Source organism: Labrus bergylta, chromosome 4, assembly GCF_963930695.1.
Source record: "Labrus bergylta chromosome 4, fLabBer1.1, whole genome shotgun sequence".
In the NCBI taxonomy this organism is placed as follows: domain Eukaryota; kingdom Metazoa; phylum Chordata; class Actinopteri; order Labriformes; family Labridae; genus Labrus; species Labrus bergylta.
Genome location: NC_089198.1, coordinates 1,025,199 through 1,035,339, shown reverse-complemented (window position 1 = coordinate 1,035,339; position 10,141 = coordinate 1,025,199).

Here is a 10,141-nt window from a genome sequence, read left to right as displayed (position 1 = left end):
TGCAGCTCTATTATCTAGAAACATAGCAGAGGTTATTAGTCCAAAACCTTGACAACAAGACAGAGTTCAGACCAGGAGGCAGAGCTGCAGTCTTTTCGGCGCCTCCCTTAGATCTGTCTCCCAGTCACTATAGCTGTAATTCTGAATCAAACTGCAGTTATACTATAGGTACTGTGTCTGTCCCCCGGTCCAGACCCAAGTCATCCAAACGTAGAAAAAAAAGGCGTAAATCGTCAAAATCTTATACGAACTACGAATACGATTTTGCAAAAAAATCAGAAAATTCACTGCAGACTTTTGAACATTAGATCCTTTGCATCCAAATCTCTTTTAGTGTATGATCTGATATCAGATCAGCATATTGATTTACTTTGTTTGACTGAAACCTGGCTGTGTCCAGATGAATATGTTAGTTTAAATGAATCCACTCCTGCCAGTCATTTTAGTACTCATATACCTCAAGACACCGGACGAGGTGGTGGAGTGGCAGCTATTTTTAATTCTAGTCTTCTGGTTAACCCTCGACCAAAACTGAATTTTTCTTCTTTAGAAAGCCTCGTTCTTAGTCTTTCACATCCAGTCTCAAGAACCTTTCAGCCAGTTCTAGTTGTTGTAGTTTATCGCCCTCCTGGCCCATATTTTGAATTTCTAACTGAATTTGCAGAATTTTTTTATCAAATTTAGTCCTTAGCAGTGATAGAATAATTGTTGTAGGTGACTTCAATATCCATGTGGATGTTGATAATGATAGCCTTAGCACAGCTTTCATGTCATTATTAGACTCTATTCAATTCAATTCAATTCAATTAAAAAAACTTCATTTGTCCCCGGGGGGCAATTCAATAATTCCATTATTGGTTTCACCCATTATTGGTTTCACCCAGGGTGTAAACGAAGCTACTCATCGTTTTAACCACACCCTGGATCTTGTTTTAGCTTATGGCATTGAAATCCAAAACCTTACAGTTTTCCTAGAAAATCCTCTTCTATCAGACCATTTCCTTATTACTTTCGACTTTGTCCTACCAGAATTATCTCTGCTTAATAAAAATGTGCTCTCTAGAAGTTTACCTGATAGTGCTGTAGCTAGAAGTTGGTTTGAATCCTACTTATCAGACCGATCTCAGTTTGTACATGTTAATAAGTCCTCTATGCACACCAAAGTTAGCAATGGAGTGCCACAAGGTTCAGTGCTTGGACCAATTCTCTTTACATTATATATGCTTCCTCTGGGAAATATTATGAGGAAACACTCCATACAGTTTCATTGTTATGCAGATGATACTCAGCTTTATGTATCAATGAAGCCCGATGGCACCAGTCAGTTATGTAAGCTAGAAACGTGCCTTAAGGACGTTAGGACCTGGATGACCAGAAATGTTTTGCTCCTTAACTCAGACAAGACTGAAGTTATTGTGCTAGGCCCTAAAAACCTCAGAGAGACTTTTTCTAGTGATGTGACTGTCCTTAATGACATCAGCCTGGCATCTAGCACCACTGTTAGGAATCTAGGAGTTCTTTTTGATCAAGATATGTCCTTTAGCTCTCACATCAGGCAAATTTCAAGAACAGCCTATTTTCACCTTTGTAATATATCCAAGATCAGGAATATCCTGTCGCAAAATGATGCAGAAAAACTAGTTCATGCATTTGTTACCTCCAGATTGGATTATTGTAATTCTGTTTTGTCAGGGTGCTCTGGTGGGTCTCTAAAGACTCTTCAACTAGTCCAGAACGCTGCAGCTCGTGTATTGACTAGAACTAGGAAAAGGGACCACATTACTCCTGTGTTGTTTTCTCTGCACTGGCTCCCTATACAGTCTAGAATAGAATTCAAGATCCTTCTTCTCACTTACAAAGCTCTAAATGGCCAGGCACCAACTTATCTTAAGGAGCTACTAGTGCCGTACTGCCCCTCAAGAACATTACGGTCCCAGAATGCAGGCCTGCTAGTGGTACCTACAGTCTCTAAGTGTACTATGGGAGGTAAAGCCTTCAGTTATTGGGCTCCTCTCCTCTGGAATCGTCTTCCAGCCAGGGTCCGGGAGGCAGACACAGTCTGTATTTTTAAGAATAGACTTAAAACTTTCCTTTTTGATAAATGTTATAGTTAGGGCTGGTGCTGGTGTAGACCAGCTCTTAGTTATGCTGCTATAGGCTTAGACTACCGCGGGAACTGGCACCTCGAGATCGTTGGTTGACGGCCTGCCAGAACAACCCCCCCTCCCCCCTCCCCACCGGATTGTTGATGGGCGGCTTGCCTCCCCCCACCCCCTTGCTCCCTATCCCTCTTCCTGCATCTTATCCCATCTCTCCCCCTATCCCCTTCCAAGCCCGGTGCAGTCTAGGCCTGTGAAGGCTGTTTCGTCATGAGCCGGGGATCCGGCCGAAGATTTCTGCCTTTTAATAAGGCAGTTTTTTCTTACCACTGTAACTTTTGCTGCTTTGCTAAAGTGCTCATGATGGATAGGCCGGGTCTTTGTAATATAGCATAAGTAAGGTCTTTTACCTGCTTTTTGTAACATAACAATGAGTAAGGTCTTTTTACCTGCTCTTTTGTAATGTTAAAAGACAAAGAGTAAGGTATTTTACCTGCTTTTTGTAAAGTGTCTTGAGATAACACTTGTTATGAGTTGACACTATACAAATAAAAATTGATAGATTGATTGAAATTGATTTCCGAGAACCGTGCTGAGCGACTGACCAATTACGGCTGAGCCAACAGGCCGACCAATCAGATCAGACTTAGCACACGTGGGGACTCTGAACGTGGGCACTTCAGAGCCTTAGAGAGTCAGAAGGGAGCCGGTGCATGGAGCGGCAGTACAGAACTTTAGCTATTGTGAACATACTTTAGTAGGTACATAGATTAAATATATGAACCCCAAAAAGGGCATAATATGGGCTCTTTAACCAACACAAAGGAAACCTGATCAAATTATTTTAACAATATCATGGTCAGCCTGTAATTAAAAACTGAGAGGACCCAGGAATGAACCCTGTGGAACACCTCAAGAAATGTCAGCCTCCGAAGAACAAAAGAAAAGAGAGAAGAGAAGAGAGAAGAACATTTCTGAATTGAGAAACATCAAACTTTCATCATGACATATCATAGAAGTTTGTCAGTGTGTGACTCCCTCTAGTGGATGTTGTGGAGTATTGTCTTGTCTTCTCTCCAGACGTTTTTGTTGATACCAGAAGAAATAATCACCAGTTGACAGTTCAGAGTAAATGTATGTCAGAGTAACAGTGCTGCCTTCTAACTGGAGTGAGCTCCTCATAACTGAAATCTAAAAAGAAAGAGAAATTATACAAAATGTATTGTTATTGAAATTCAACTCTTAATGCAACACAATCCATCACACCACAAAAATCTATTGTTTTAATTCAACTTCTTTAAACATGTGTTTCCCTAAACACCCACATTTTCCTTTACATACATACCCTCTTGTGGATGTTGTGGAGTATAGTGTTGTCTTCTCTCCAGAGTTTTTTGTACAGAGTTGTGGTGTTTCCTGTCACTGTGGCTGCAGAGCACAGTAGTACACAGCAGAGTCAGTCAGTGCAGCAGAGGAGATCTCCAGATGAAACTCATTAGATTGTTTGTCGTGTCTTGTAGACAACTTCTCTATTTTCTCTGAATATTCTCCGATGAGAAGTTGTGGAGATGAACCTGATTTCTGCTGATACCAGTAGAGGTAGTTGGCAGAGCCTGAATAGTTGCAGGAGAGAGTCACATTTTCTCCATCAACAGCCATCATTACCTCTCTGAATGGTGTCACTAATTCCTCAGAGGATCCTAAAGAGAAAGACATATATTTCACTGTGACTGTAGTTGTCTATCTGGACACACATGTTTCATGTCTTAGATCTTATTACATCTTCTTAGTACTTACCAGTATGAACAAATACTATCATCATCCAAATCAAAGGAAGCTGCATTGTTGTTCCTGTGATAAATGAACAGTAGAGAGAACACAGCAGCTCTTCTGTTCCAAAGTGACACTGTTCATATTCATTTGTGTAGCTCCTCCTCTTAACACTTATATCTCAGATGTAGTAACACAGGGGCATCTATGACTGGATTTAGATAAGATCTGTTCATCAACACCAACGATTAAGAAACTAGACTAATTTATTGTAAATCAAATTCAACCTACAAATACAAATGTCCAGGCCTCGAAATAAACCCTGTGGTACACCATGAGGATTCACAGCCAAAGAAGAACTTCCTCATCAAAGACAGAAAAAAACAAATTGACATTGAATTTTGTCATTCCAACTGTTTGTGGTGGTACTTTATTCTAATGATTTGATCCAGATTAAATATGATGACAAAACATCACATCATATTAACTTTTTGTATATTAACAGCTTCATTTAAATCTATAGTTTCCAAACTAAATTCATGTTTCATTCAAACAGTTCTGGATATGTACATCTCCATACTTACAGTTGAAGTTTAGCAGTGTGTGACTCCCTCTAGTGGATGTTGTGGAGTATTGTGTTGTCTTCTCTCCAGAGGTTTTTGTACAGAGTTGTGGTGTTTCCTGTCACTGTGGGCCTCACAGCACAGTAGTACACAGCAGAGTCAGTCAGTGCAGCAGAAGAGATCTGTAGATCCAGATGTATTTCATCCTCTCTCACTGTAACAGACAGTCCAGAGACTGGATCTGATAGAAGTCGTCCTGTTCCTGAGTGAGAGATGATGAACTGTGGTTGTTTTCCTGGATATTGTTGATACCAGTAAAATTCATCTCCAGCTGTTGTTTGTTGTGAGTATCTGTAGGACAGAGTAACAGTACTGTTCTCTAAACTGTACTGTTCATTCTTCTCTGGAGCGACTTCTTTACAGCTGATACCTGGAGAAAGAATGAACATTTTGTTATTTTGTGTTTTTCAAACTAGACAATTTATTGTTCTGCAGATAAAATGTGGGTTATTTTCATGCTCCTATATCCAACATACCTGATATAATGAAAATATATAGTAGTGAAAAGACACATAGATGCAGTGACTGCATGCTGAATGAAGTAATGTGTCAGTGTTATGTATTGCAGTGTGCTTAATATTAAAGTTCCTTTTCTTTGTATAGTTCAGTAACAGTTTCGCTCCTCCTTGAAATGTAAGTTTTGATATTTTGATCAGACTTTGAAAAGTATGTTTAAACAGTGACTCCCTCTAGTGGATGTTGTGGAGTATTGTGTTGTCTTCTCTCCAGAGGTTTTTGTACAGAGTTGTGGTGTTTCCTGTCACTGTGGGCTCCAGAGCACAGTAGTACACAGCAGAGTCAGTCAGTACAGCAGAGGAGATCTGTAGATCCACACGGTTTCTCTCCTCATTCAGTTTAACAGTCAGTCGAGGGTGTGGAGGTTTTGCTGTCACTACAGTTGGATCTGAAGTGTCTGTGATCAGGAGAAGGAACTGAGGAGCTGATCCAGGATCCTGTTGATACCACTGGAGATTATTAGCTTTAACTGAGTATTTACAGGACAGAGTAACACTGTGACCCTCTGATGAAAACACTTCAGCACTGCTGGCAGTAATATCATCCTCCAAGGTGTTACCTGATGGAGACAAACACATGATGTTTCAACATCAGACATACTGTAGTTTAAAGATGTCACACAATAAACATCTTGTGTTCAAACAAACAATACTAGAAACAGTCATCAGTAAAGAAGTGTTGTTTTCTAGAAAGTGTTTTTGAAATGTTAAATTGATCTTTGGCTGATCCAAAAATTCATACTGGATCTGAAATTCTTTAAAAGCTTCTTTGTCATTTAGATTTCTTATTAAACACAAACATACCAAGGAGAGTTAAAATGAAGATAATAGTGAGTTGTTCCATGTTTGTAGAGGTGAGACGCTGTAAGTGAAGAACAAGTATGAGTAAGTTTGGTGAGCTGTTTGGTCTGATGTTCACAGCTTGATTTAAAGAGTTCTCTGTCATCAGGCTCCTCTGCAGTCAGGAGGAGGAGACTCTTTAAACTACTCTAATTCCTTACAGGTTTTATCACAACTGTATCATGAATGAAATAATCATAGGTTTATCAGTGTGTGACTCCCTCTAGTGGATGTTGTGGAGTATTGTGTTGTCTTCTCTCCAGAGGTTTTTGTACAGAGTTGTGGTGTTTCCTGTCACTGTGGGCCTCAGAGCACAGTAGTACACAGCAGAGTCAGTCAGTGCAGCAGAGGAGATCTCCAGATTTACTCGTTTCTCCGTTTTGTTAATGTAAGCTGAGAAATCAGAATCTGTTGGATGAATCGATCCTCCCTCTGTGATGTAGAGCAGGAACTCTGGTCTGGATCTCTGGTTTTGTCTGTACCACTGGATGTTGTAGATTAGACCATCATATGTACAGGTCAGGTTGATGTTTCCTCCCTCTTCAACCTTTTCTTCAGTTCTTTCTGGGTTTATGCTGTTCATGGAGCCCAGGGCTGCAAAACAAGTATTATACATGTCTGTTAGTCTGCAAGAGATTCAGACATCAAGAGACTGGAAATCAGTCCTCTACTTCATCAGTCATCTTTGATCATTTTGAGATTCATGAGAAAACAAAAGTCTTTTTCTATCAGTGGAATTTGTAGCTCCCACAGATAAACATCTACTTTGAAATAGTTGTTCAGATATCTGGTCTAAACAGCAGGTGAAATTAGAGTTTGATGTGTGTTGTAACACTCACCTATAAAGTGAGAGCAAAGTAAAAAGAGGTAAAGCAGCATGTCTTTGGAGTTGTTGAAGACAAACAGACAGCAGATGAGTAATGTTCTTCTAAACTAAACAGCCTCTGTGCTGCACAGATGTTCTCTTCTACTTTGACTTTTCTGCTCTGGAGATAGAGACAATCTCATTGGTTTGCCTCAGTGGGCGGGGCCAGAGGAACACCTTATTTAGAACTTGAACTTGTTTTTAACTGGAGGCCATTGTGAGTTCTCCCACATTTACAGAGGTGAGGTGCTGTAAAGGAAGAACTAGTATGAGTTGGTGCTGAGTTGTTCGGTCTGATGTTCCCTCTAGTGGATGTTGTGGAGTATTGTGTTGTCTTCTCTCCAGAGGTTTTTGTACAGAGTTGTGGTGTTTCCTGTCACTGTGGGCCTCAGAGCACAGTAGTACACAGCAGAGTCAGACAGCTGAAGCTTCTGGATCGTCAGAGGAACTGATGTCCCATTGATTGCAGCTTTATATCTTTCTATTGAGATCCCAGGAGCATTTTCTGAAAATCCTCCAGAGCCTTTCCACATGTACTTTGGGAAATCACCCATTCCTTGTCTGTACCAGAACAAATAGGGGGTCATTGAAGTCTCAAATTGACAATCAAGTGTGACTGTGTCTCCTTCAGAAGCAAAGACATCTTCTGTTGGCTGGATCACTCTGTCTTCTCCTTTACACTCTGAGAAGAGAACAGAAAGAAGATATTTATTGTTTAATGATTCTATAAATGAATATTTAGGATTCTAGTTAACTTGCCTGAGAATCAGAAACATAAGCATGTACAGAGTAATCAGAATATGTTCTTTGTCTCTCACCTAATAAAAGAGCAGCCAGAATAATCCACAGCCAAAGTCCCATCTCTACAACAAGGTTTAAACCAACAGGAGGAACTCTCTGATGTTCAACATTCAGAGTGAGAAAAGTTCTCTTCCTTGCAGCAGTTTATATTGACAGAAAGGTTGAACTCAGTGCAGAGGTGATGAACCGTCTACCTGATAATGTCGCCCTCAAGTGGAGGAGAAACGTTAAATAGATCAGATCAGTTCTTCTGCAGTGAGCCTGCTGGTTCTGTATGCTTACATAATGCATCAACCTACAACTATGATGCATATGTGCAGAAGTGTGTCCCAGACCCACCGTCCATCCTTCACCTCTGGGAGAGACTTCCAAGTTTCCAAGCAGTCTTCTTTCCTCTGCCAGCACATACAGACACAGTACCGTTAAATCTATGTGTCATCCTGTCGCTCCTGGTTGAGGTCCGTTGTGGATCCGGAGAAGGTCTTCTTCCAGGGATGCATAGCCACTATTACAGGTTGGTTGGTTGGTTGATCTAAGTGGACTCTATAAAGATTCATCTGTTAATACATGACAGGGGACACAAATGTTCCAGTTGATGCTGTGGGGTGGCTTGGATTGCTTGGATGTAGAGGTCTAGGTCTGATCTATCAGGATATGTCACTTTTAAAGGGTTGTGACAAAAACACCATCGCAGGAGAGGATTCTGAAAAAGATGCACATGAAATCAACCCAGCACCAACCACCATACCACATTTAACATCTAGAGTATCATCTTGAAGGGGTCATTAACGGACAAACCATGCTGATTTTTTAAATGGAAGTTCACATACCAAAATCCTTTGGGGTTTCGTACACATTGATTGGTTTTAAAGTTGTTAGGACAAGATGAAAACGTCCTTCCTCAACATCACTTCATTAGGCTGTATTTAATATAATTGAAGGGTGCTGTGAATTCTGATGACATCACCGGTGGCCATATTCAAACTCATTAACTCTTAAGAACAGTTTAAGTAAATGATCGTACAAAACTAGAGTTCAGTCAGGACCACTTTTTTAAGACAAAAATACTTTATTGCAATTATTTATATTTAGCGGTTGTTCTGGGATCTCCCTGCCCGTCCACATCTTTACGTGGAAAGTGTAACTCCTCTAACCGGGGGGGGGGTTAAACCTAAAATAGGTTGTCAATTCAGAATACTCTAGATCAAATATTCTAAGTATTAATATCAAATTATCTCTAAATGAACAGTTTCAGAATGTTAGAGTTTCAGTTGTTCAGGTTACTCAAACCTTGTGATTCACTAGGTTGTTTAAGGAGATTGGTAGTAGCAGACTCAATAAAGAGCAATAAGACCTCCAGTCCACACAAACACACACAACACTGATGTATGGATATAAAAGAGAAACGTATTTAAGAGGTTTGATTACAGTTCTTTTCCTGTTCACATAAATGAAATATGTATACACTTAAAAATAAAAAATACCTCTTCCATATATCTTAAATTAAACAAAACAAAAAGACAAGATGGAAAAAACACCTTTTTAACAAAATGAATTAAATCCCCTTTTAAGGTTTCAGTCTTTGTCTGTTTCAACTTTGTTTTTCGGTCATGAAAAGAGAGTTCCTTTAATGTTAAATTTTAGGCCCAAAACAAAAAAATACTGAGATCTCAGGAAAAAGGAAGTGCAAATAAAATTAAAAGTCCTTTCAGTTAAATCCTTGTGCTTCCTACCACCCTTTGGAACAACACATTATCTGCAGATCAGCATCCAGATGAGACGACAGCACCCTCAAGCAGCAAAGACCCGGACGGTGGTTGAATCGTCCCTCAAACAAAAACCAGCCTGGAGATCCACATTAAAGGTGAGAACACCTTTTGAGTTTCTGCCGGTGAACTTCTCCTACACTGTAACTGGCGAAACTGTCAGCTTCACTAAAAGCTTTTTAACTCTTGAAACAGCTCATGAACGTATCTTATTCATCTTCATGTCTAACATCTTCCTTTTTATGTGTCTATTTTACTTCACAGTCTGTAGAAATCACGGAGAAAAAACGTAATTCTGCCGATGCTTCAGGTTGTACCACTGGCCTGCAGGTGGTGCATTCAAGTAACTTGCATAAATCTATGATGTGTTTAAGGAACATCTGTAAATATGAAACTACAGAAATAACCTGGGTTACAAAAGCATTAGGCAGGAACAGCACACATTCCTGCCCTCCCCGTGCATACAAGGAAAGCTTAAGGCAGGGAGAGAAGCAGCACACCCAAACAGAGCAGGCATCAATGACAACAGCATGACATTGATTAAGTCAGAACAGAATAAAAGGAGGAGCTGGGGTGGAGGAGGTTTGTAAATGTAGCTTGCAGAGGGAGCAGCAAAGAGTAGGCAGTCTAGAGCAGTTATAATAAGGCAGCATAAGTACTATTTGGCCAATAGGATGCTTTGAAGCAAATCAGCTGATGAGGTTTGCGTGAGATCAGCTGTTTCCAAAATCTCTGGCATAATAGAAGAGCGTGACTCTGTGGCCTGCCTGAACTAATGCTACGCTACATTTTTGTGATATCTCCAATACAGAAAACCACAACAATTAGCTAGGTGGCTTTAGCATTATTTCATATTTCTTTG